This window comes from Ursus arctos, unplaced genomic scaffold (genome assembly GCF_023065955.2).
Source record: "Ursus arctos isolate Adak ecotype North America unplaced genomic scaffold, UrsArc2.0 scaffold_3, whole genome shotgun sequence".
NCBI classification, from domain to species: Eukaryota; Metazoa; Chordata; class Mammalia; order Carnivora; family Ursidae; genus Ursus; species Ursus arctos.
In genome coordinates, this window is record NW_026622985.1 from 69,512,836 (window position 1) to 69,540,005 (window position 27,170).

A 27,170-nucleotide genomic window follows, 5' to 3' on the forward strand; every position below is an offset into this window, starting at 1 on the left:
AATCATTAATAGAAGAAAAAGTGACTTGAACTCTAATTATGAAATTATTACTTATTTATCAGTGATTAGCTCTTTCGTTCAAAGTTGCATTGACAGATACTATACAACTTATCATTATTATTGATTATTTAAGAAACTTGGAATCCAATTACTCAAATAGAGGTCTAGTTTTGTACCATATTTATTTGAAGGAAAACCCTGCAGAGCGAGATGAAAGCCAGACTAATGTCTGCAAATTATCTGAGGTATGAATTTAGGAACATGAGATAGATAAAATTTTTCTAAAGTGTGAATGGTACATCTTTGTCTCATTTCATTTACCAGTTTAATAGCCATTAAAATGCTTTGAGAACAAGGTGGAAAGAGTAGCAGGGTGGGGGAAAATTATGCAAGGAGGGAAAGAAAACATAAGAACACTTAGGGTTTGAAGTTGAAAGAAGGGTCTAGAAGAGGAATCTGAGGTCCTTGAAAATAAAGTTTTGCTCATTCCAAGGGCTTCCTAGATTTGACTGTCTCCTTCCTTCTCCTTCAAGAATCCAATTACCTGTCTTGACATTGCACATACCCATTTACCTTCCACAAACACGGCCTATCTCAACATGTACAAAGCACACAACCACAAGCGGATCCTCTTACACAGATCCCTTGTCAACCTCTCATGCTGTCGCATTTTGAGTTGGAAACTGGAAAAAAGACAACTAACCAAAAAGTGATTCTCTGATGCCAGATCCACAGTGACCCAGGAAGAGACGATCGGTAGAAACAATAATACAAACAATTTTAACGAAAACATTTTTATGAGAATTGAGCTATATAGTTACCCTTGTGGTGAACATAGCACAATGTATAAACTTGTCAAATCACTATGTTGGATACCTGAAACTAATGGAACATTGTGTGTCCGGTATACTCAAAAAAAAAAAAAAAAAGGATTGAGCTATAAAACTCTCTGGCTATTTGGTAACATCTCCTGCATACCATGCTTGCAATTTTTAAAAATTATTATTTGCTTATATGAAACCAACATGTTGCATTCCATTTTTTAAGTTTTTTTTTTTTTCAAATACCTTTTTCTTCATTTATACAACTTTCTAGGACACCAAATGCAACTTGTAAATAATTCTGGCCTGGCAAGTCCTCCTAACACTCACAGATGACATGCTGTTCTGATTAGGCATACCATAACATGCTACTCAGTATGTGGACGTGTTTCGACTCATGATGACAGCTGATGTACGATCCGCGGCGCTGACTGCTCAAGGCGTTTGTACTGGTTCAATATTCATATTTATTTATGTCAAAATTTTGTTGTAAACAAAGCCGATCGAAATGATCTATCAGATGGCTACTGACAAAGACGTTTTAAAAGCTACTCACTTGTACTTTAAAGGAAAAACAATCACATAAATATGTCAAAGTCCTATGAAAATAAAGTAGGCCCTTTTAAAAGTAAAATAAAGCCAGTGACATTCCCTTCCGTGTTTCCTGTGCCATTTCAGTTATCTGCCAAAACGAAAGAACTGTCAACAACATGGTTTGAACGTTTGCTCCAGGGAAATAATCTTTCTCCATTAAGGAAAACTCCTTTAAAGAAAGAAAAGCCGATTGTTTTTTAAGTTCACCCAAGTCAGAGCCCAAGCCAAGTGCCCGTTGCTCTTTCATGCACAAACTTCTGCATGATCTAATTGGTGAACAGTCGTTGCACAGGTAGGGTAATGTGCTATTTTGCCTTAACAACCAGCTGTAAAACACTCCATCTAGGGAAACACTTGTTAAAAGCTTAATGGTCAGAGGAAAAAAAAATGCAAATTTCCAGAAGGAAAACAAGAGCCTATTTCAGGGTTTGTCTCATAAATTGTGCCCACACCCTGCTTGGCCACACAAGGAGAAGGCTCAGCGTTTGCTTAGACAATAAACCCAATCTTCTCAGTGGAAGGAGAACACACTTGATCCCTATCATCTTGGCATTTTTATCTCTGATTGGGAATTATTACAATCTATAATTTAATACTGGGAGGGGATACCTGAATACTTCTATTCCCATGGTGGACTAAAAAAAAAAAAGGAAGAACGAATTTATATACATATGAATTAAGAAGCATACCTTTAAAAAGAAAAATCACTAAGACGAATTTACATTGTCTTCCAAACGGTTTTCACTGACCTCAGGAAAAGCATCCAGGGCCAAAAGTGGAAGTGGGAACAAAAGCTAAGCAAATAAGTTTCTAAAATGTCACTGGAGAATGAAGGCGAAAAGGGTTTTTTAAGAAAAAGGATTAGAAGACAAAGGGAGAACAAATGAAAAGGGGGGAAAAATGAGAAAAACTTTTTGAGGGTTCTAGGTTGTTTCCCCCTCACTCCAAAATATATTAAAAGTAAAGCCTTCTAGTTATTAAGACTGCACACAAGTCTGAACCAATCTGACTCAAACGTATTGCATTCCTTTATAATTCCCTGGTAACTAATAGAATAAACACATTAGTTTTTTACCTAAAGGGTTACTAAGAAAGAAAGTGTAATGACTTTTTGAAGTTTGGAAACTGCATAGAATACTTTTTTCCCAAAATATGCTCAACATCAGAATATCAATAATTTGTCTGAATAAAGGCGAGGTGATAAACACACAGACACGTAGTTATCACCTACGCTGCTCGTGTAAGTATGTAGGAAAGAGATATCATAAAGATGCAATACTACATTTTTTTCAAGGAAAAAGCCAGCTTTGTTCCTTCATCTCTAATTTCACTTGTAGAGATTTTTACCTTCCGTATTTTAATGACATTTTGCCCTCCTTTTTCCCAAAATGTACTTTGAAATGCACAAGTTTGTCTATGGACTAATTTCAGCAACAAACTGCCTTAGAAAGAAAGAAAGAAAGAAAAAAAAAAAAAACCTACCACTTAACCAAAACCTTTATTCATTGCTCTCATTTGGATAATTTTGTTGTTGCTCCAATTGGGTATGGCTGACTGGGTCAATCTACCCTCTTATTAATTAGAATATTCCAGATTAAATAAAAAATAATAAGAACAGCCTGAAACCAGAGATAATAGTTCATAACTTAGGAACAGAAACATGAAGGAAACATACCTTTAGGGGCATAGTGTCCTCTGATAGATAAAAAAAACTCCTGCACTGAATGCCTATCCTGAAAAATCATCTTTCTTAAAGATAGAGCTTATTTTGCATTCCATTAAAATGAGCCAATTAATATTCAAAAATATGTTTTTTCCATAATAATATGCTGTTAACATGCCCTTAACTCTCAAAGCTTTTAGAATCTATATATCACTGTTGTGTATTTGACTGTCTATGATGCTACCAAGCTGCTGTTTGTTTTTCAACAATTGGGTCTCTTTCTCAACCATTTTCTCAGAATAACTCAGTCGTATGGGGTCCTGCAGTCGTTACTAATCTCCTTGAACAGTCTCTTCAACTGTAAAGTGAAAAAACTGGTCTCCCAGACTCCTTCCTGGACGAAAATCCCAGGAGTCTGTCATGTCTGTGCTGTTATTTCTGCGATCTGAACAGCCCAGCCAGATGCCGGCATGTGCTTTCTCGGCAGTGGGGGGTGCGGCTGGGGGGTGCAGGTCACTCACGCAGGGGTCCCAAAAGTTTGTCACAATGTCTGCTTCATCTAGTCGCTCGAGTTTAAAAATGTGCCAGTCCGTATTTAATTCCATGGATGGGTTGTTGTTGTTGTTACCCGACCAGTAATTCAGTTACAGTGGAAGACGCTGCAGGTGTGGATTTAGCCTCTGTCACCAGATACACGGGTATGTTTGAACTGGTGTTGAAAGAGAGCAGGTACTTAACTGCTTAATAAATTACAGTTGGAGGAAGAGGTATTGAGCAAACCCTTTGGATAGCAGAATAAAATTTCAATAATGTAAATAATGCATTATCTATTTTCTGCTTCTGTTATTGTACAGTTTCTGATTCTCAAAACTGTTGTCTGACAGGTCTGTGTTCTCCTGGCCAGGTGGTGGTACATTTTGCAGCTTGTCAAATTTCCTTGCGCCCTTTTTCATTATACAGTATTGCTCTGTGCTTAGCCACTGTATCCGTTCACGCAGACATACTCTACCTTCAGTCTAACACTAAAATTGATTTGCTAGGCGCTCCTTTGCTTCTTCACATTTCACATCTTCCCATTGAATTTCTTGTGTCAGGAGCACAGCACTGTCTTTCTACTTCCATCCTCGGAAATCTGCACACTCTTTGGGTTTTCTGAATATTTAAATGGCTTTGTGACTGATGTCAGTGTGTTTTTTATTCTATAGTACTTCGTTCAATGCAATTTTCCTTGAGAGTCTTCAGTGCTTGTTTTCATTTTAGATTCTTTCTGTTTGAACATTATTGAAACTTACTGGTCTTTTTGCATTAGTTAATGGTAGGAGACTTTTTTTTTTTTTGTAAAAACATAGTTCCTAATTAGTATTTCCCCAAAAAACATCTTTTAAAAACAAGAAAAACCCCACCATAATGTAATATGGATTTTTTGAAGTTAATAGCTTATTTTCTGTAAAAAGAAGATACAAGGAATCAGCAAAAATTATCCCTACACAAATGAGAAAACATTTTTTTTTCCTTGCCGAAGTAGAAGTAATGAATGTAAACTGATTTCAGGTTTGCGATTTTGTGACCTAAGTTGGCACCAGATCTTAGATGTTCTTAGGAGAATTCAAAGCCTGACTGCTTAGCGCTCACTGATAAGGCGTATTTACTGTAGCATATTGTTTTAACCAGTCAAATTTTGAGACTTTTGGAGGCATAGGTGAAAGTTCCAACTTCTTTACTAAAGTGTAGCCAGTTGTGTAATAAAATACCCAAGATGATTCATTCAGTCAACCTAATATCTACCCATCAAGGGGGAGAAGAAGGTAAGGAGGTATTATATCTTTCTCTAGCATAACATGTTAAGTGCAGCATTCCAATCTAAAAGGTAGAATTGTTCCTTTGAGTAAAATAATTAATGATCCCAACAAAAGGAAAGCTGTTACGAGAGAGACCTCTAGTGGAAGAAAATGCAAGTGCTTTGGAGAAGGGTTTTATTGTTTATGCTTCATCTAAAAAACGGAGCTTGCCTCTGTTGGTCAAGGCAGTGTCCACAAGAGCAAACTGCATTCCTCTTTAAGACATAGGATCTGCGATCTGCTCGAGCAAATAATACTTTTCAGAGCGGAGTCAATGCAGTGCTTGAAGGAGACTTAACTTCTTAGACCTAAGATTTTGAAAAACAAGTTACAGGTATCTATGCAGAAAGACAAGATTTGGGAGTGGGCAACCAGAATTTGGAGGCACTGCAGAATAGAGGAACTATGGCTTTATTTGTTTGTTGAATTAATATTTTATCTGTAGGTAATATTTTGACCTATAAAAAAATATCAAAGCACTTTGCTATGTGTGGAGGGTGAGCCGGGGCTTGGGGGATTTTCCAGTTTTTCACAAATCATAACTTTTAACAATAAATAACTGAAAGTTAGTTTTTAGGAAAAATTCAAAAGTCGGTCATATGCAGAGTAGGGAGGCACCCAAGTACAAGTTATTTGAAGAAAATAGTTGCGTCTAGATTAGAGTATCTCATTCAACTAATTCAATGCTCCTATTTTTCCTCTGTTCTCCACACAGTTGCACTTAATTCAGCCTCTGATGTATAACTAATTTGACTACTTACAAAAATTTTCTACTTTAAACAATATTAATGATAAAAATAAGAATTAGGGTATGTTTTCTGATTAGAGATTTAGCATTAAATCCCAGAGAAGTCTGGGTCTACTCACTGTGGTTAGCAACTGGGTGGTAATATAACTTCTAATTTAAATTGGGACATCCTCTTTAGACTCTGTGACCCATAGCTACAGAATTTAAGAAAGTGCCCCAGGAATAAGGGAGAAAGTGAAAGAAGTTGATAATTCAATGGTGTAGTTTTAACTTGGCACTGAAATACTGTCACAATTTTTAAGAAAAGTATTATAGCTGTGGAAACCATTGGGTACAGTAACAATTTCTGAAATTCTCTTCTATAATGACAATTGTTACATATGCCTTTTAAAAAAAATAACCACAATAGAACTTTAGTTTTTATTATTGTTCAGATGTTCACCCAAATTGGTTAGGAGAATTTCATGTGGCTATTTTTAGTTTCTGTGTCAGCCCCTAGTTTTCTTCACCAGCTTTAATTCTGCCTATTGTCTTTAATAAACCCTCTTCAATTTTTCCTCAGGATGATGAAATTTTAGAGCCTGTTTTCGAGGCAGGTAATTCACAGCTCTTATATTCCTCATACTAATACATCTCAGTTAATACTGAAGAGGAGCTATCTTTCCATTCTTACCAAAGTCTGAACATCCCATAAAACAGGACATCATAATTCCGAGGAAGCGGGGGCCATGAATCTCTTCAAATTTGGGCTGGTGGCTGGCAGCCAGCTAAATGAAAATCAGTAGTGGGGGGCGGACGGAGGGGGGAGGTGTTGTCAGAGAGTGTCACACAAATGTTATTTCCCTGACTTTGTTTCCGGTTTAGAATGGAGCTTGAAAGAAAAATAGCATCAAAATTTGGAGGTTTTGAGAGAGATTTTTTTGTTTGTGTTTAAAAATCATTCTAATGGCTAAAAGAGAAATTTGAAAGATAGAAAAGCATAAAGCAACATATTTATTATATGACTTCCTTTCAGATTCTTTCTTCTTTAAAATAAAAGGAACCACATTTTTAGGATGTCATGTCTTCTTTAAATAAAACTTGGACATTTCAGTTTGTAACTATTTCCCCTAACAATGTTGAACCCTGTCTCTATAGGCATATGTACTTCTTAAATGGTTTCCTTGCACTCTTCCTGTTCTTCATAGGTCTCCCCATTCATGCTCTACAAAAAACGAATTTCCATAAACATCTTAGGATGTTTTGAGACAGAGTAAAGATGGAGACAAAAGTCTTCAGAGTGTGCCAGAATTCTCAGTGGAAAAGTCACAATTGGGTTTGACCAAAGGGCTGAAATGTGAACAGCGCACCCCACTCACCACCTTGCGTCTTGCTTTAGGGCCTCATTCACAAACAAACACACACACGCACGCACACGCACACACTAGCAAGAGGAAAGAACTCTGCAAGTATAATTTCATTCTTATTTTAGGTATGTTGCAGACCCCTGTCTTAATTATGAATGTATATACATCGACTACCGCCCCTTTTGCTTCTCTTTTGCATGCAAATGATGGGGATAAAATAATAAAGAAATAAAGAAAGGGAGGAAGAAAGAGAATAGGAGCCCTTTCTGCACTAAATGTGCGCATTATTTTTAATTTCACTTTTGGTTTGGGCTGTGTTCTTATATACTCTTCTTTCAGGCTGCAACAAATTAATTCAAAATGTATCACTTCTCACCATTCGATGTCATCCTCACCCTTATTCCCATTCCAACAGCATGAACCACCAAATCGGCACAAGATGTGCTGGTACAAAGAAGCATTCTGGCAAAAACCAAACATGCACCAGTGGACCAGTGAGTGCTCCACTGACGAGAGTATTCTTAATTTCGGCAACACTGGATTATTGTCTCTGCTCTGCCAGTAAATAGGTCACCTTAGAAGGTCCCTAACTCTGTTGTGCTTTGTTTTCTCTACGTGCAACAGGTACGTATCACTATTTCCCCAACCAAATGTTGCTATAAAGATAAAATGCTTTAAAGAAGTAAAAAGGAACATTATGCATGGGAAAATGAAGACAGTATCTGTAGGATACATTAGAAGAATTCTGCTTAACAGAATTGATGAGCATACTTGAAATCCCCCTAGCTTCAATCCTGCATTCATTGTTTTGAGATCTGACTATAGCCACACAGACTGAAGTAAATTATGGGTGAGACTAAGCCCAACTTTGAACTGACCTGTGGTGTTTCCTTCCCTTTGCCAACAGAGCAGCTGTGGCCAATTAGTGTTCAACACTATCTTCCAGCCTATAAGTGATTTCACGTTCCAGGTGCAAGTGCACCAAAGAGGGCTAGAGTGGCTAACCCCTGATCGTTCCAGGCTTTTCATCCTCGTGGAATTTCAGAGGGAAAAAGGAGCTGTAAGGTCATCTGGTCCATTCTTACAACAGGAATTATTTAAGTACCTACTAAGTAAGTAGAGCTTTCTCTGGTTTGTCAACAAATATATTTCTGGTAGGAAATATCTTTGAGATGTAAGTTATTATAACCAACATTTTAATTCAACATTTTTTTCACTAGAGTGAAACATTAGGCTTATTTTCCCTTCCTCATGAAAAATCACCAAGTTCAGTTATTATGGATTTTCTGGAAGTCCACTGTTCCTACATCAAATACAGGGAAATAGGAAATGGGAGTGTTCACCTATCATCTCTAAAAGGACATCTGTATAATATGGGCTTATTTTCCTTACTAGATATGTTATCTAAAGTACCCCTTCCAACACTAAAAACTCTGGTTTTATTTTTCTTTGTTAATACAGTAAAATTCACAGGAATTCAAAGGTAACATATATCAGCACGAACCTGAATTTGTTCTTGCATATTGTTCTGCAGATGTTTCCACACAAAAGCAAGGAACGGAGAAATTACCAAATTGGTGATCACTCTCACGCTGCTGAGGTTGAACAGGTATAATTTTAAATTGTGTCAGAGTATATGGCACATACATCTTTCTCCTCTACTAGATTATAAGTTTTAGGAGGAGAGGGATCATATTAATCCTTGTAGCTCTAATATCCTGAGTCAATTCGTTCGTGTATACATTCAACATTTATTGAGCATCTGCTACGTGCCAGAACTCGTGTTAAGTGTAGGAATTTTTATGAAAATGATCCTAGCCCTAAGACAGCTCACATTCTAAGGGTAATAAATAATTATGTAATTTTAGTAACAATACAGTTTGAAAAACACATTTACTTCCGTGATATCCTTTGAACCTAACAACCATGTGAGGTTGGTATAATTAGCTCCATTTTTACAGTGAGTTTCACAGAGGTTAATTGTGTTGCTTCAGGTCACTCAGCTAATCAATGGCAGATCAGGGGCTCCAGGCTTCTTATTCCAAATCCTATGAGTGCTTAATAAATACTACTAATAATCTAACAATACAAGCTTGTATTAATTGCATTAATATCATTGGATTACGAGTTGTCTTGCTTCTTCTGATCAAGTGAAAATATTTATAAAACATCTTCCTAAACATCTGTCTCAAATCCATTCCATGAGTAAGTTACATGGAATCAAAACTGAAACTCCTCATCTGACCAGATGAATTGTGAACATAGAATCTTTCAAAATATATCAAAATATTCACATACCCTTAAAAATTTAGTACCGCAAATCTGATTCAGTCCATTTCAACAGCCAAAAAAAACGCTTTTGTGCATAAGGCATTGCATGCAATAGAAGGATACGTTAGTACTTGCCCTCATGGTTCCAGTTCAAAGAATTACTGTGCCAGAAGTTGTTTCCTCTGTTACTCTGTTACGGGTCCAGGAAAATCTGATTCTTGTTAGTATCACTTCCTATGCACAGGAAAAGTTGGAGAATGCTGCTTTGATTCAATCCAGTCTACACATAGCACTGTGCCTGCCAGCCTGGATTTATATTTAAAAGAGAAAAAAGAATAATATGTTACTCAAAAAAAAAAAAAAGTCTTTTGTGTTGCAAACAGAGAGGTGGTGGGAGGGCAGGGGGTAGGTGATGATGGCATCCTGTGTGTATTTAAAAAATGTTATAAAGAATCATTTAAGACAATCAGACCATATGATATGCATGTTAGGGTAAACGTAGATCAAACCAAATCAACGTTGCACGAGGAATTATCAATTAGGGAATCATTTAAACAATGTAAAATGTCATAAATATCAATATGACATGTCTTGGGGCACCTGGGTGGCTCAGTTGGTGAAGCATCTGCCTTTGGCTCAGGTCATGATCCCAAGGTCCTGGGATGGAGCTTTGCATTGGGCTCCCTGCTCAGCAGGGAGCCTCCTTCTCCCTCTCATCCCCTCTCATACTCTCTCCTGCTATCTCTGTCTCTCTCTTGCTCTCAAATAAATAAACAAAATATTTTTAAAAATATGACACTTCTTGGTTGGTAATAGATGTAGAAAGTTCCATAGGTCTCATCTTGACTTTGGGTCTATTTTATTCTCAAGTATAACCACACAGTAAGCAGGGGCACCTCTGGCCCATGTTTGAATCATAAGCTTCCCCCTCTGCTTTTTTCTTTTAAATTTTCCCAAACCAAGATTTGGGATAAAATAGTATTGAAGATGATTGTGTCATAGGAGTGTTTGAGTATCTTAGAACGAAGACTACCTAGCTGAAGATCACAAAGCAAGTATAATTCTGCTGCTGTGTATTCTGTGCTTTCATTCATTTGTTCTATTTTTTTTTAATTGAACATGGACCCTGGGGTTCTAAAAATGACGAGGCCTAGCTCTTTCCCTGTAGAAATCCACATCTTAGTGAGGTAAGAAAGACAAATGCATTGATTTCTTTCAGTGAAAATGCATCAGTTAATATTGAAGAGACAGTCAAAATGAAGATGAAGAAGGTCAAGTCATTCGAAGAGGGTATAACACTAAGGTGATTATCAGGACTTTAAAGGAGATACTCCATGGTTCATCTTCATGCCCTGCAGTGTCCAGAAGAGTTGCTGATACATGGAAGACAATAAATGTTGAGTGATAAGTGAATGAATGAGTGAATGAATAAATGAGTGAAATGAAAATTACAGGTCAAATTCTCAAAGAAGCCAAAAAAGTGAGTTTTCTTGGCTCCAGTGAATAAATACATGTCAAGCTAATAGTGAAAGAATGATATTAATATTGCAGGTCTGATGCTCAAAAATATCTAGAAGAGGCCCGTTTTCTTGACTCCGTAGCTGGACCCCACAGTGCATTGCTTTTTCCACCCAACAACCTAATCATTTCATAAGATGGACTGGGTGAGAAAGGAGAATAAGTCGACCATGTGATGGGTTAACGCATGCCTTGGTTTTCACAGGGGCCTAGCCTCCCCAGTACAGTCCTCTTAGTGTCAATATAATGTTTTGGTTTTAGGGCTCCTAGTGAGCTCTGAGAGTTTTTTTTTTCATCCGCATACTGAAAACATCATCTGTTTTAGTGTTCTGCGTATGACATCACTCTGACATACTGTAAACATGATAGCGTATTTTATGGCACTGGAAAAATAAGCAAGAAAAGGAAATATCCTTTCTCCATGCTTTGGTCAAATCTATTTTATAGTTAACTAAACTTAGCACACATACGGTTTCCAGAAATGTTTAGAAATGAACTTACTACTTTGAGTAAATTTGACTAATGAATGCAACTATTCATAGAGAAACACAGATTCCTTGAAAATGTATTATTTCCTGTTTCAAAGATATATTAGCTCCTCTACAAAAATGTCTTCACTAGAATTCTAGTTCTAGGTCACTAAATACTGGAAGGCTGTTGCTCACTTTCAAGCTCTCTGAATGCAAATAAAAGACTGAATTCTGAAGGTTTCAACTGATTTTTAAGTTGTTTTTTTCTCCCCTCCCTTAGCAGAATCACAGCCATGGACCTGGTCTCATTTTCATTGAACAGCCATTACGAAGAGAAGTGAGAATAATGTGGAAGGAATTAAATTCAAGTATGGAGGTAAGAGGGATAAGAATCACACAGAACCAAAATATTGAAAATGGGTCGGCTGTGAGCTTCCTCTCCAGCAGAAGGTCGGAGGTCATGTTGGGTCCAAGCTCCTAATACTGTCCTGATGATTTTGGAGGCAGACTTTACACTTGATATTTGAAAGTACAACAGGGCAGGTGGCTTATCATGTAGGTTATTCAAAATTATACAAAAAAGTAGTATTTAGTCATTTCCTCAAATATTTTTCAAAAGCTCAGATTACAGCATTTTAGTTTTGCTTCAAATTATTTCCTGACTTTCAGTTTCTCTGAAAACAGGCAATTGAAAACATCCATTGATATGTGTGGCTTAAATACAGAGCCCCAACTTATCCTGTTAATGGAAGTCATCTCAACAGTAAAGATGAAGTATGAAAATTGTTTTTCATTAGGTTTTAATTTGTGATTCATCGTAGATATGTTAAAGGGATAAGCATTTGGTTGACTCGTTTTTTAAAAGTTAAGGAAAAGAGAATATATAATGAAGTTCAACTAGTACAATATTCCTGAAAGATTTTAAAAATCAAGTTCATATGTTTACAAGTTAAAAAGTGACATAAGAGAAAAAAAATTCTACTGCCTAGAAGAAAAAAAAAAAGTGTAGCTGGTTTGCTGTCTCCCCGCTGACCCGCACAGAACTATGTTCCTTTATTTTCATGAAGTAAACTGCTCCTTCTAACATTAAAAGCGCAAGTTTTCCTTTTTGTTTTTCTCTAGCATTTACTAAGGATGTTTAAAATAATCTTGAGCTCCTTCAGCAGCTAGTTATCGATGCATTTTATGCCTTTTGTTAGCTATAATCTTAGTCATTTTAGTACACGGAGCCCTAATCTTCAAGTCTGTCAGTCCCATTTTGCATTACAAATCATTTGTAGTTTTATAACTGTCATTTCCAAGGACATCTGGAAAAGATGGATTTATGAAAGGTTACCATGCATTCTAAGAAGGCCGAGAATTAGCATGACTTTGTAAAGGTTCTTATAAATTGAGCAGCCATCACTGGCAATAAGGTGTTTTTTGCTTTTGTCGAGTATCTTTATTTAAATATTAAGGAAGAGATACGACCTTTGGCCTTGGAGATCCCTGTGACAGGGCAATGGTCCAATGTATTAGCTGTCAGTGGAGTGCTGTGGCCTGACTCTCTCAAGGCCCCTATTTGTGGACAGTGTTATAATAACCCTTCCATTAGGCATCCCCAAGGCAAATAACCTCAGCTTTAACAGAGTCAGTTTAAAATTCCTTAGAGTAACATTAAGACACTATCTGGTTTGTGTCAGTTTAAGATCAACTACTCCCTGCATAGGTTCAATTCTGTAAATTTTAAGTAGCCACAGTTATTTAAGAATTATTTCATATATGCCTGCAGGTAAATATTAGACACATAGAATGTAGAAATAACCTCATCCACTTCTTTGATTTCTAAACCAGCCTCTTTAGAGATTAACTGAATCCAAACGGGCTTGAGAATCTATTTTTTTAAGTGACTCTTGTTGATCTGTATACTTATCTCTTGTTGACAGAATTTCGGAGTTGCTGCTCATGGTTTAAACAGGATTTGGAGACATCAAATCACAAATGGAAGAGACAAGATGTATTCATTTGGAAGCAGGCATACCTCCCCATGTATGTGCAAGGGTAAGTAATGGTTGTAAGTTGAAAAGTGTGTTTGTTTGTTTGTTTTTCTGCCTTTTCACCTAGATTTTGTCTGCCTCTTACACTATTTTACTCCCAGGTAAGTGAATCTGGTTATGCTCAGATGAAATGCTTGCATTTTAATCACAAATTGTTACTGCTTTTATCTCTAACTACTTATTACTGGGCTCAGATTTTGTGGGGAAATCTGAGGTCAAAAGACATATTTTCTGCAAAAATTCAAAGTCAAACTACCCTAAAGTGCTTTGAAAAATCACAGTTGTCATCATAAGTCTTAAAATAAATCACTAAAGATGATATGAAACTTCAAGTATTTAGGCCATGAAATGAATTTAGTGTCTCCTCTGAATCCAACTTTTGTGTTTGGTAGACTGAGACTTCGGTCGTTAAAACATATCATCTAAATTAAAAAAAAAAAACTTATTGGTATCTGTAGATGGGTTCTCAAGTGCAACTTTCATCATTTTATATTATCAGTTACATACAAATTAATAAATCAATTTAATTTGTAAATTTCATTTTTTTATAACTAATGGAAAAGTCAACAAATGTTTGTAGACTGTCTAATAATATATACCTAAGCACTGGGATAAGCATGCACCCCTTTCGATATTCTTTCCATTCATACAGTAAAAATCCAGCCAATTTTTAAAATAACAAAGTAATTTTAGGAGAATTAATTATATGGTTAGTATTTGCCTTTACTTATAGATGCCAAAGACATTAAAGTATAAATGATTGTTGATTGAATTAGGTTTTTGTCCCACATTAGGTTAACTGCTATAAGAAAAAAAAAAGTGAAATGATATCATGTTCTAAAACCCCAGTGCTCATAAACAACACTTAGCTTTTGATTTACAGTGAAATCACAATTCTCCACTTCTTGTTCCGTCTCTGACATTGCGTGTGAGACCATAGGGCAATACATGCCCTACAACATAATATAGGATGTAATTTAAAGGGTTCTATTGATGCTGTAAATCACAAGTAGTTCTGCTGAAGCAGTTTATGAATGGCAGTAAAACACTAAGACTGGATTATATCATTGGAATTATGTACCCCATACAGGTATTATTATTTGTAATTGGGGATAAAGTCTTAGAAAACACATATATGGAAATGTCGTTCCTCGTGGTATTTACTGGCTTCTTTTACACAAGATATGTTTTTGGATAAAATAAGAAATCTGAGGTTGTAGAATCTCTGTCATTCTGGAGAAAGCATTTGTACGCTCTCAGAGTGGGTCATAACAGTTAGAACATATTCTGACAGGTCATACATAACCCAATTGCTAGAAGCACAAAAGACCATCTGCATATGGGCTCCCAGAAAACTTGATAAGGTTCATTAGTACACAATCAAAGACACATAACACCACAATGACCATGACAGGGTGATGCTCTGAAAAGGAGTTGAAGAGTATAAAAGGTCTGTTAGTGCTCTCTACAGGAAAATTACAATGATGGACTTATTTTTTTCATCGAACCAACTGGCTTTGGTAGACACATAGCCATTGTCAGCCCTCAAATGATCTGTATTTACAAGTTTCTTTTCTGGGAAGATAGAATGACAATGGCAGTTCTTCAAATATTCTGGGCACATCTTTGATGATGAAGAGGAATTCCAGTCTTCTATCCTGTTTAGCTATATCTTTCTGTTATTATGAGTAAATTGTCCTAGTAGATGTGTCTCTGTGGCTAAACCAGATGGCCTGGATGGATGCCAAACAATTCTTCCATCTGCTTTTCAAATTTTTTTTCCTCAAAGAAACTAAAATAACATATAGTGGGAGATCATAAGTAATTTTAGAATATTCTAGATAGGTCTTTGGGTTCTTCAGATTAATTTTCCCAAATGAGGTCAATCCCAAGCAATATTCTAAAGTAGGTTAAGACTCAAGTATCTCCTACCTTTCTTACCCAGGCATTGGCCAGCGTGGCCACCGACCCCCAAGTTTACCCCCAGTTTCCCAAGAATCAAATAGGGCACTCCTGAATTATTCTTATGTATTATCACCTGTCAGAGTTATGTCTCATCATTTTAGACTTGTTGCTGCCATATTTCCCTTTCCACAAAAAAAATTTATTCTAACCTTATTCCTTCAGGACAAAGTTAATAATTAATTGCCTAATGAATTATCTGCATTCATTTGTAAAGGCAGAGATTGCTATATATAGATTATTTTTAAGTGACTTTCTGGGACAAACTCAGTTAATCCAAGGAATAAAATAAAGGCAAGTAGAATGGGCCATTGATACTGTGGCAAGCCAGGGTTAGCATTTAATTTGAATTGGTTGAGCATTGAAATATATTCATCCTGTGTATACACACACACACACACACACACACACACACACACACACACTTATATCCATATATACATATACACACATATCCATATAAATACAAATAAATATAAAGGTGTATATGTATGTAATTTATCCACAAACCTTAATGCCACTCAGATGAAAGGATTTTCATAACCACTGCTTTGCAGAGGCATGATACATATCAGAAGACTTAATGAAAACTCAGAACACTGTAGTATGACTAAGAGCAAGATTTTGTGAATCAGATTACCTGAGTTCCAATCCTTACTAGCCGAATGACTTCAGTCAAGTTTCTTAGCATCTCCCTAACTATCCTCATAAGGTAATTAAGATTTAGTAATTTAATTTCTATTAAAGACCCACAGCAATAACTAACCAGTGAAAAGCAGAATATGTATGTTTCTCGTTAATATAGTAAATTATTCTTGAAGACAGAATTTCTTTAGTTATATCTCAAATGTGTACACAAATGTTTACATAGTAAATTCTGATCTATTGAATTGTCCTTTGTGATTGTCATCTATTTTTTTCATAAATGTATTCATTCAACAGATTTTTAAAATTATTTTATTTATTCATTTATTTGTCAGAGAGAGAGAGCACAGGCTGGGGGACCGGCAGGCACAGGGAGAAGCAGGCTCCCTGCTGGGCAGGGAGTCAGATGCAGGACTCCATTCCAGGACCCTGGGATCATGACCTGAATCGAAGGCAGACACTTAACCAACTGATCCACACAGGTGTCCCTCATTCAACAGATTTTTAAACATCCATATGCTATGCACTAAACTAGATGCTATGAAATACACAAAAAAGTTTTAAGAGTCTTTTTCTCAATGAACTTAAATTCTGTCACCCACTGAATCATAATATATACATAAGTAGCTATAATCCAAGATGGAAAGTGGTAAGGCCCTAAAGAAGGTAGAGGTAATGTGCTATGACACTTCAGACATGGTAAAAATGACTTCCAGCTACCGGTTCTACAGAAAGTTCCTGGGAGAAGATAAAATTTGAACTCATCCATGAAGATTAATCAGCATGCAGAGATAAAAAGGATGACCGTTCTGAGGAGCTTATTTAAGGTGTAAGGGCAGGAAAGTGAGTAATTCGGAGTATATGAAAGGGATGGATGAGACACTCACTGTGGGAATGTTGGGAAATACTGAAGCATGTATAGAAGAAAATAATTTTGAATGATAGTTTTGCAGCCAAAAATAATAAATTATTATTGTATATTTTCTAGTTGTTTTATGCATATAATTTTGTTTAATTGAGAAAGTACTGTATATATGATGCATATGATTACATGTTATTACATACATATACGCATATGTGGGTATATATCATATACATATATGATTACATATTATTTTTAAATAATTAAATTAATTAAATTAATATTTAAATGACTGCATGCTTTTTCAAAAGGGTGAATAATTAACTAATTATTCAACTTTATAAGAAATATGTATGCTGCTGACACTTTGGTATTGTTAATAAGGTTAGAATAAACACACTTACATGGAAATCTTTGCCTATACTTGAAATTTTGTTCTTAAGATATATTCCTAGAAATAAAATTAGTATCAAATATGTTAAGGATTTTAAGTTTCCTGATATACTCCTGTTGCTTGAGTATATTCAATTGAGTATATACAATTTAAGCCCTCCAAGTAGTAATAAAGTGTTATACTGATACTCATTTTATTTTTCTTAATTTGATAGGTACAAAATTATATTTCATTTATCCTTAAATTTGCAATTTTAAGAAGGATAATGCATTTTTTAACTTTATTTATGAAGTTTCTCCTTTTTATTTCCTTACACTGATCTTCTGACTCTCACAAGGCCATTCATTTACTTATGAGAATGTTGGAATTGTTACCACAGAAATTAAAAGAGAAACAATGGTTTTTAATTAGCTTCCAAATCCAAAAGAAGATTTTTTTTTTTTGCAAAGTAAAAATATTTGGAAAATGAAGTTATTTTTGAAGCAATTTTCTGCTAACTCCCAAATCTGGATTATCCTTAGATTTACTCCTGTTAACTTAAAAAAAAAAAAAAAACTGTCAAGGTACCTGGGTGTTCAGTTAAACATCCGCCTTTGGCTCAGGTCATGATCCTAGGGTCCTGGGATCAAGCCCCATGTCAGGCTCTCTACTCAGTGGGAGCCTGCTTCTCCCTCTTTCTGCTGCTCCCCTTGCTTGTACTCTCTCCCTGTCAAATAAATAAATAAAATCTTTAAAATAAAACAAAACAAACCCCCAAAAAACTGTCTTGTTTATCAGTATCAGTAACTTTTTCCTGCTTCTTCATATGTCTAGTGATATTATTATATTACATTCTAAGCATCGTAAAAATTACAGTAAAGAAACTCTGGATCATGTTATTTTCCTCTAGAGAGTATAAAATTTTCTTTTGGCAAAATGTTAAGTTACTGGAGGGTGAATTGCAGCTGTCAAGACTCAATTTTAGACTCTGTTAAAGTGAATACGAATTTATGTAAGTGTGTATCATACTTACACAGTTTCGTTGTTACTCCAAGGGCAGATTCATCACTCTTAGGGCATAATCTTTATTCCTAGGGCAGAGACTTTCTCAACTAAAAGGCTAAGATGTTTACCAAGGACTCTCCACTTTAATAGGGTCTGAACTTCAATTTCTTTATGGCATTTCCTGCCTTCTGAAGCAGATTAGAAAAAACTTATTTGTCGCAGGGTTTGTGTAGAGTACTTACAAGGCCTTGCCTCTGTGGGGTCTGCATTCCTGACCCATGGAAACTATAGGATAATACATATGATCGTTTCAAACCATTAAGCTTTGGTGTAATTTTTTAAAAAAGATCTTATTTTTATTTATTTTAGAGAGACAGAGAGAGTGCAAGTAGGGCGAGGAGCAGAGAGGGAAGGAGAGAGAATCTGGAGCAGACTCCCCACTGAGCCTAGGGCCCCAGGCAGGGCTGGAACCCACCATTGGGAGATCATGACCTGAGCCAAAAACAAAAGTCAGATGCTTGGTCGACTGGGCCACCCAGGCACCCCAGTTTTGGTGTAATTTTTAATGTAGCAACAGATACCTTACAAAAGGGAACTTCTGTAACCAGATAAAGGGCATCTATTTAACACCTACAGCAAACATACTTAATGATGAAATACTGAATATTTTCTTCCCAAAAGGTTAGAAACATATAAGAATCTCTGCTCACATTACCTTTGTTCAATTTGTATCTTTGGTTCTAGCCATTGAACCAGTAAGGCAAGGCAAAGAAATAAAGGGATCCACAATGGAAAAGAATTAATAAAACCATCTTTACTCACAGACAATATGATCATCTATGTAGAAAATATGATGGACTCTACAGAATAAGCTACGATGACTAATAAGTGAGACTAGCAAGATTGCATAAGATAAATTTGTAAACATTATATTTCCATGTATTGGAAACAAAAAATTAGAAGTTGAAATTAAAAAATACCATTTACCAACAGCATCCAAAATATAAAACACTTACAGATAAGTAGGACAAAAAATGTGTAAAATTTATACATTGAAAACTATAAAACTGAGAGAAATTAAAGAGGACCTAAGTAAATAGAGATGCCATCTTCATGGATTGGAAGGCTCAATATTCTTAAGAAGCCATTTCTCCCAAAGTTGATTTATAGAGTCAAAACAATCCCAATTAAAATTTCAGCTATTTGCAAAAACTGACAAGCTGATTCTACAATTCATATGGAAATGAAAAGAAACCCAAAAAAGAAAAAAAAAAATTCCTGAACCTATACTATGTGCTTTCAAGTTATGTTATAAATGTACAGTAATCCAGACAATGTGCTATTGACATAAATTAGTCAAAGTCAATAAAACAGAATAGAGTCAGAAATTCACCTACAATTATATGGACAACTGATTTTCAATAAAGGTACAAAGACAATTCAGAGGAAGAAGACAGTCTTTTCAACAAGTGTTACTGGAAAAATTGGATATCCATAGAAATAAAATAAAAGGTAGAAAAAAATAAAAATAAAGAGAAGAAAGAAAAAGCTAAACAAACTAAAAATCTAACTAAAGACAAATAGCCCCTAAACTCCTGTCCACACACAATTATGAGTAGATTGAACTTCTTTAGCCTGATAAAAACAATTTAGTAAAAACTTACAGCAAACTTCATATTTATTGCTAAAAATACATATAAACATTTTCACTGCTGAAGCAGTTTTAAAAAGTTAAAACATAACTTTCGTACAAACACAAAGTGAACTTGTATTAAAATCAATTGTATGACTATCAGACAAAACTCTTTTGTGTTGCCATGGACAGGATGATTTGCTTTTCTCTAATATGAGAATAATTTACATTGCAATCAATTTTCTGCAAGTTCACACCTACCCTTTCAGAGTTGTAAAATCATTTAGTAAATAAAAAGTCAAAGTCACAAGCACTCAAAAAAGCGCTCCATGTTCTCCTTTACATTTTTCCAATTTTGAATAATTTTTCTTGAAAGGATAATTTGTATTGACATCACTGAAGTTGGGAAGCCCCTAGCATTGCTAATTTAACACTGAAGTAGTAATAGAAGTTGATAAATTAATACTTGTAAAATGATCTAAAAGATACAAGAATTACAAAGGAAGAAAAAAAGTTTTTGAGAGACTGTCTATATAGAAAATTCAAAGACATCTACAAATGTATTATTATAACTAACAAAAAATCCAGCAAAAATTCTGGATTAAATGTCAACATACAAAGAACAGTAGCTTAGGCTGACCAAAAAAAAAAAAAAAGAGAGAGAGAGAAAGGGAGAGAGAGAAGACTCAAATTGCTAAAATCAGGAATAAAAGAGAGAATTTCTCCACCAATCTTACAAAAATGAAACAGATTATAAAAGACTACTATGAATAACTGTGTGCTAACAAATGAGAAAGTTTAGATGAAATGGACAAATTCCTAGAAACATAAAAGTCAATAGCTTTCCTACCCCAAATAAAAATAAGCACAGAAAAATTTTAATGTAAAAAATTGCATCAAAGAAGAAAAATTAAAAACAGAGGTAAAAATATAATTAAAGATATGCAAGACCTTAGAAAAAAATTACAAAACACTTTAGGCACACAAAACTTGCCAGAGAGGGAAAGATGTGACATATTAAAGATGTAAATTTCCACAAATTATTCTTTAAATGAAATGCAATTTTAAAATAGATACATGATTTACAAAGTTAGAAAAATATTTTTCATATTCACATTCAGACCTGTAAACAGCAAAGACAGTTCTGAAGGAAGGGCATAGGAACATATTCTCCCATATGTTACCGATTACTTTAAAACAATATTAAAGTAGTATGGAACTGTAACAGAAAGGCAAAACAGAAAAGAGAACACAAGAAAATACCCATATATAACATAGTATATGATAAACATACATTTTATAAGGGAGAGATGACTGAATAAATGATATTGGAATGTTGGAATTAAAAAATTGTTTTTTTAGTTAATAAGCTCCCGAAAACTTTGAGTTAAATGTGCAAAATAAAATTTTTAAACTATTATAAGGTAATATATGCAGTATCCTCAATTAACGAGGGTATAAAAAATTTCCTAGATAAGTATATGAAATACAACTCAGAAAGGGTGATTGAAAAATTTGACTACATCGAAGTTTAAATTTCAGTTTTGAAGCATATAACATCAACAAAATTAAAATAAAAAAAAATAAAGCCACATGCTATCAAAACAAATCTACAAAGGTATAAGCAACAAAGAATTGGCATCCAGAATACATTTAGAATTCTTAAAATCAACTAAGAAATCATTTTAGACAACAAACAGTAAAAAGGAAAAGAGGCAAAGGATAAAAGAGAATTCTCTCACACACACACATGCAAAAACCCCAAATGGCCAAAAATGTACTTTTAAAATTTATTCTTAGAATCAGTGAAATCTAAAGTAAGGCAAAACAAACATTTTATCCCATAAAATTGATAAAAATAAAGCAGAAGACAAAAATCAAGTGTTGTTGAGTTGTGGCCATAGGGAATGAGCAAGTGCTTTAAGTAGGGATACAAAATAAAACTCCTACTTTCAAAGACACTACCCCATACTCTAGCTATTAATTTTCACGATATGTGCTCTCGAGAAAAAGTTCTGAGTGTGTAATGGGAGACATGCACATGCAGATTCATGCATCTTCTGTAAAAGTGAAAAGTTGATATCTACCAACAGGGAATGGTTAAGTCAAATCAGTTACATCTTTGCAATAAAGCATTTATAACAATGTAGAAAATATCCCATGACAGGAAAGATATCCCTAAGAAAATAATACAAAAAGTAACCTCAGTACGATTTTAAACAAACCTTATACGTGTTGCGTGCCATGAGACACATACACACACATTCACACACATGCACAAAAACACATCGACAGGCTTGAAGAATATAAGAAAAGATCAATAGGAATCTTTCTTTACAATGTGGGAATCGGAGTGGTCATATATAAATTTTATTTTATATATTTTGATGAACAGATCATACTTGTATGTTATTTTAGAAGTTTGGACTATTATATGCAATTGTATAGTTTATCATACTATTTTATACTGTTTGGACTTTTTAGCGATTAACTATTTCTTTAAAAAATAATACTGATTTACTTTAAAAAACAAGAGAAATAATTTACTTAAAAAATGTAAGAAATCTGCTTGCAGTGACTTGGAATAGCGACACTCACCATAAAATCAGGGCAGAAGTGTTTTCTTTCAGGAATCCTTTCCTGACCCGTAAGTCTGGTTACTTGGGCCTCTTACGTGATTCTGTGTTGAATCATGGGCATACTGGTTCCTCTCCTCCACCAATGAGTTTCTTAAGGATGGGAACTCGGGAAACCTAATCTCTGTCAACCACTGACAGATGTAAAATATCGGACACCTGGCAGGAAATCAAGAAATGTTTGATAAATGAATAGATTGGTGAAAGGAAGCAGCTACATTTTCATGGTGATCCTGTCCATCTTGCATTCAGAATTACTTGCATTTCTGTAAATATAAAGAAACTTTTCAAACGACGTAAGCTAACTTATTTTCATCAATAAGAAAGACGAGTTATGTTACGGGGGAAGACAAAAAGAATTGTGACCGAGTCCTGCTGAGTTTGAAAAGGGAAAGAGCTGTCTTTCTGACACCTAAATTTCCTTGCACACACATTTCAGGTTAGAGGAACTGAGCACATTAGATCCAGGTCCCTAAACCTGGCCGTAGGGAGTTTCAATATGTGAACAGCTCCATGCTGTCTGCGAAGAGCTCAGATGGAGGGTCTCCCAATCTCCTGCTCCCGTCTTAAACATCAACACATGGGAGTCATGCTCTAATGCTCTGCAGGTGACCGTGTCTCACACATGGCCAAGTCTGTCAGAAGATTAGGCAATGTTGTCTTAGTTTTGGTGTATCTATTAGCATGTTTTCATTTGCCAGTAACAGAAATTCCCACCCAAACTGGCTAAAACATTAAAGGAGCCTTTTTTTTTTTTTTTAACCACAGAACTTAAAAAGACATGTGATGGGGCAGGATTTGGGTGGGATTCAATTAGTGCTCCAGTTGATCCTCTGGGATTCTCAAAGCTTCTCCCTCCCCACAGATGTCTGCTTTGTCCTCATGCTGACTTTCCTCCAGAAGACGTGATGGCTGCCAGCATTAACTGGTCCCACATGCTGCCCTATTCGCAAACATGGAAAGATAGCAAGCAAATCACTTTGCAAAACCATTAAACAGAAGTTCCAAGCTTCCCGAACTTTACCACCCTTGAACCAATTATGTGCCAAGGAAAAGCCAGGAACCAATTGTACACCTGGGTTATCTGAACCAATCCGTATGGCAAGAACGCACCCTTGAAACTCAGAATGGAATCAACCCTTCCAAAAATCACACAGCTGCTTCAAAAAAATTTTTTAAAAGCTAGTGAAAATATTTCCATGTCTACTCCCTCTTTAACAGAGTTTCTTGTGTATGTGCCAAGTTTATTTTTGCATACACAGCAAATATAAATGCATGTTCCTTTCTCATCACCCAAAAGAGACTATCACATACATGCAACTCAGTACAATATATTACTAACTAAAAAGCTTTTTATAGAGAACTTTCCATAGCAGAACACAGAGTGATTTTTGTTGTTGTTTCTTATTGCAGGGGCATAATATTCCATTACATGGACATACTGTAATTTTCATATAGATGGACATTTGGTATAATTCTAACACCATTTATAGAATAGTTTTATTTCTATTGATTTGCAATGGTTCCTTTTAATTTCAATTATACTTAGGCTTATTTCTGTCCTTTGACAGTCTGTTTATTCATGTCCCATACCACAGATTTTTAATTCATGAGACACGAGACTTCAGGATATGTTTTAATATCTGGTAGCCCCTGTCTTTCCTCATTGTTCTTCTTTTTCAGATATTTCTCTTTTTTTCTTATTTGTTTTATACAGTTTAATATCAACTTGTCTGGTTTACAAAAACCTATTGGTATTGATAACATTTATACATTAATTTAAGGAGAATTAAAATCTTCATTATGTTGAGTTTTCTCATCCAAGGATATGGTATACCTTTCTATTTATGCAGTCTTCTCTTCACATGAGGTTTCTGAAATAACATATGTAGAATATTAATGAAAAGGGGCAAGTGTTACTGAATACTGCTGGGCATTCATAGACAGTGTGGGAGAGGTACTTCAAGGCGGAACTACTATTGGAAGCATAGGGTTTACTACACGCTTAATACTTAAAAAAAAAAAAAAAAAAAAAAGAACCAGCTCATCAACTGTCTTGGGAGGAGAGGTGAGCAGTGGTAAATCTGTTTGAGAATAGGTGCGCCTGGGTGGCTCAGTTCGTTGGGGGACTGACTTGATTTTGGCTCAGGTCTTGATCTCAGGGTCCTGAGATCTCAGGGTCCTGAGATCAAGCCCAGTGTGGGGCTCCCTGCTCAGCAGGGAGTCAGCTTCTCTCCCTCTCTGTCTCTCCCTCTGCCCCTCCCCCCACTCATGCTCATTCTTTCTCTTTCTCTCTCTTTCAAATAAATAAATAAATCTTTGGGGGGGGGGGAAGTAATAATTTGAGAAGAGTACACCTTGGTTCACCATATCCGTATACTTCGTCCTGCTCTTCCTACGTGAGCGCGCGCGCACACACACGCACAAACACCGAAATAGATAATATATGCCTTCTTACTCCAGGACTGGGAGAAGTAACACAAGGGTCCTCTGACCAAATATCTGAAAAACCTCGATCCTGCACGATAAATAAGAATAAATTAAGATTAATTACTACAAATAAGTCTAAAATTTCTGACCCCAAACAGTTATATTCTACGTAGTGAAAACACTGATGAGCCCTCTGAATCAGTTAATAGTCACCGGGCTGGTCGCCTCTGCTTAAAGAGCACTTCCCCGGGCCTCACCTACCCCTCTTGCACCACGTTCAGCCCCCACTCTGCCCCTAGGTCTCAGTTTCCCTGGTACTGTATAGATGCCCTGATTTGGGCCTCCACAGCATCCTTCATTCTGCTGGCACAGACTTTACTGCACTTTACTGAAAGATCTCAGTTACTTTCATCTTCTATATTCCCCTTAGCAACCACCATTATTCCTTGGGGGATGCTTATTAAAGGAAGAGTGAATGAATAAATGGATGAACTCTAGAGCAGATATTTCTAAATCCATTATTGCAACATTTGATATTATTTTCATATCCCAAACTCATATTTTAGATAACCCAAAAGAAACACAAACACTTATCTCACTGCAATTGCAAGAATTGAAAGAGAACTTGGAAGAGATTCATTCCAATGAATTGTCACAGCCTTGAGTGAGGACCATTTCATTATCTGAATTATTTAACACTTGCACACTTTCCTTACCTAAAATTAACCATCACTTATTGATTTATTAAGGAAATAACATGTCAAGCAAGACACTGTGTTAAGTGATGTGGGATACAGAGAAAGCTAAGGCATAATTTTTGCTTGCAATGCCCATCCATTTTGACAAGGCAGGTAATCTATGCTTAGTTATAATAAATACCAATACAAAGATTTTAAGTAGCAGCTAGCTGGTATAGCCAGCAGGAACCATGATAATAATGATAACTGTGGAGTGGGGTGGTGAAAAAAGCTTTAAAAGCAAGGAAATCTTGAAGTGGTCTTGTTAGATTATAGAACAGAAGGCTGGACTAGGATGGAAAGTGCAAGAATGACTATCTTTATTGATCTGGGGACCTGCATAGGAAAGGGAATTCATCTACACCTCAAATATACTTCTTACATTTACCAAGTAAATAAAAATTTAATGCCAGAATGAATAAAGTCTCAGATATCCCCCTCTTCCCATTCTTAGATATATTAGAATGGCTTTTATAGAACTATAAACTGCTTCTAAAATTGTTAAGAGTCATTGTAAAATCTTGAAGAACTTAGAAACCTACTTGCTGTGTGTAATTATATGAAATAAGTATTTTTGAAGAGATAACCATATAACTCAAACACTATTTTTCTCCACAGATACACAGCATCACCTTTCACTTGCATAAGCAAATAAATTACAATCTTGACTATAGTATTGTTTGCAGCAATTTAATTTTTTCCGAACATAGCTCTTATTCTATTATAATGCTTGAATGATTCACATGCAGTGTTTCCAATCCACTTTTCCTGGCTTGTGAAACTTTTTAACGAAATGTTAGCATTTGCAGGCACCAGATGTTTTGACATAAGGAGAAGCAATATGTAAATTTTAATCTATGCTAGGAACAATAGCCTGCAGGCACCTTTTTCTTATTACGTGAATCATATACTTAACCGCAATGTGGTCGGTCCTATCAAAATCATCACCTTCTAGAATGTTGTACTCTTGTCTTACGGTTGCCAATTAATGAAACTGATATATATTTTACATGATGGGTATCCACTACTGAACCAATAAGCCTTATTATATTTTACCACTTAACTACCCCAAAGCTAGAACACTGTAAGTGATAATATTGGTGGTCGATAAACTCAATGCTTATATCTAAATGGTTGATATCTACATATTTCACTTATTTTAGCAAAAATAGTAAAACCTGTTACAGCTGTCCTCATATTTCCCACCTTTTGGACTCAATTAAGAGCAAGATGTGTGTGAGTGTGTGTGTGTGTGTGTGTGTGTGCGCGTGTGTGTGTGTGTGTCTAATGGAACAGATTTGAGGACAACTCCAAGTGTTGCCTATGTGTAGGTTCCAATAAATAACAACATAAGAATAACATATTCTTATAGTAGAGTCCTTTCTAATATCAAGACATTAGAAAACTTTTGTGTAAGTTCCCACATGGGCACACATGTATCCATTCCCAAACACATCACACATGTATGTATATACACGATAAACAGGTATAAAATCCATTCAGTCATCCATCTTTTCAGTCTGTATAGGACCAAAAAAATCATCCTGATTTTTGATCTATATTATATTGGTTATTTCTTTCC

General features: G+C 35.5%; 1 long non-coding RNA gene across 1 annotated transcript; it reads right to left on the reverse strand.

The window, feature by feature from the left end:
- Window positions 1-4,283: 4,283 nt before the first annotated feature.
- LOC130542073 (uncharacterized) lies at window positions 4,284-27,170 on the reverse strand. The gene is made up of 3 exons (XR_008956364.1): window positions 22,384-27,170; window positions 17,736-17,874; window positions 4,284-9,587 (listed from the first exon to the last, which is right to left on the reverse strand). It is a non-coding gene; the product is annotated as an uncharacterized LOC130542073 (long non-coding RNA).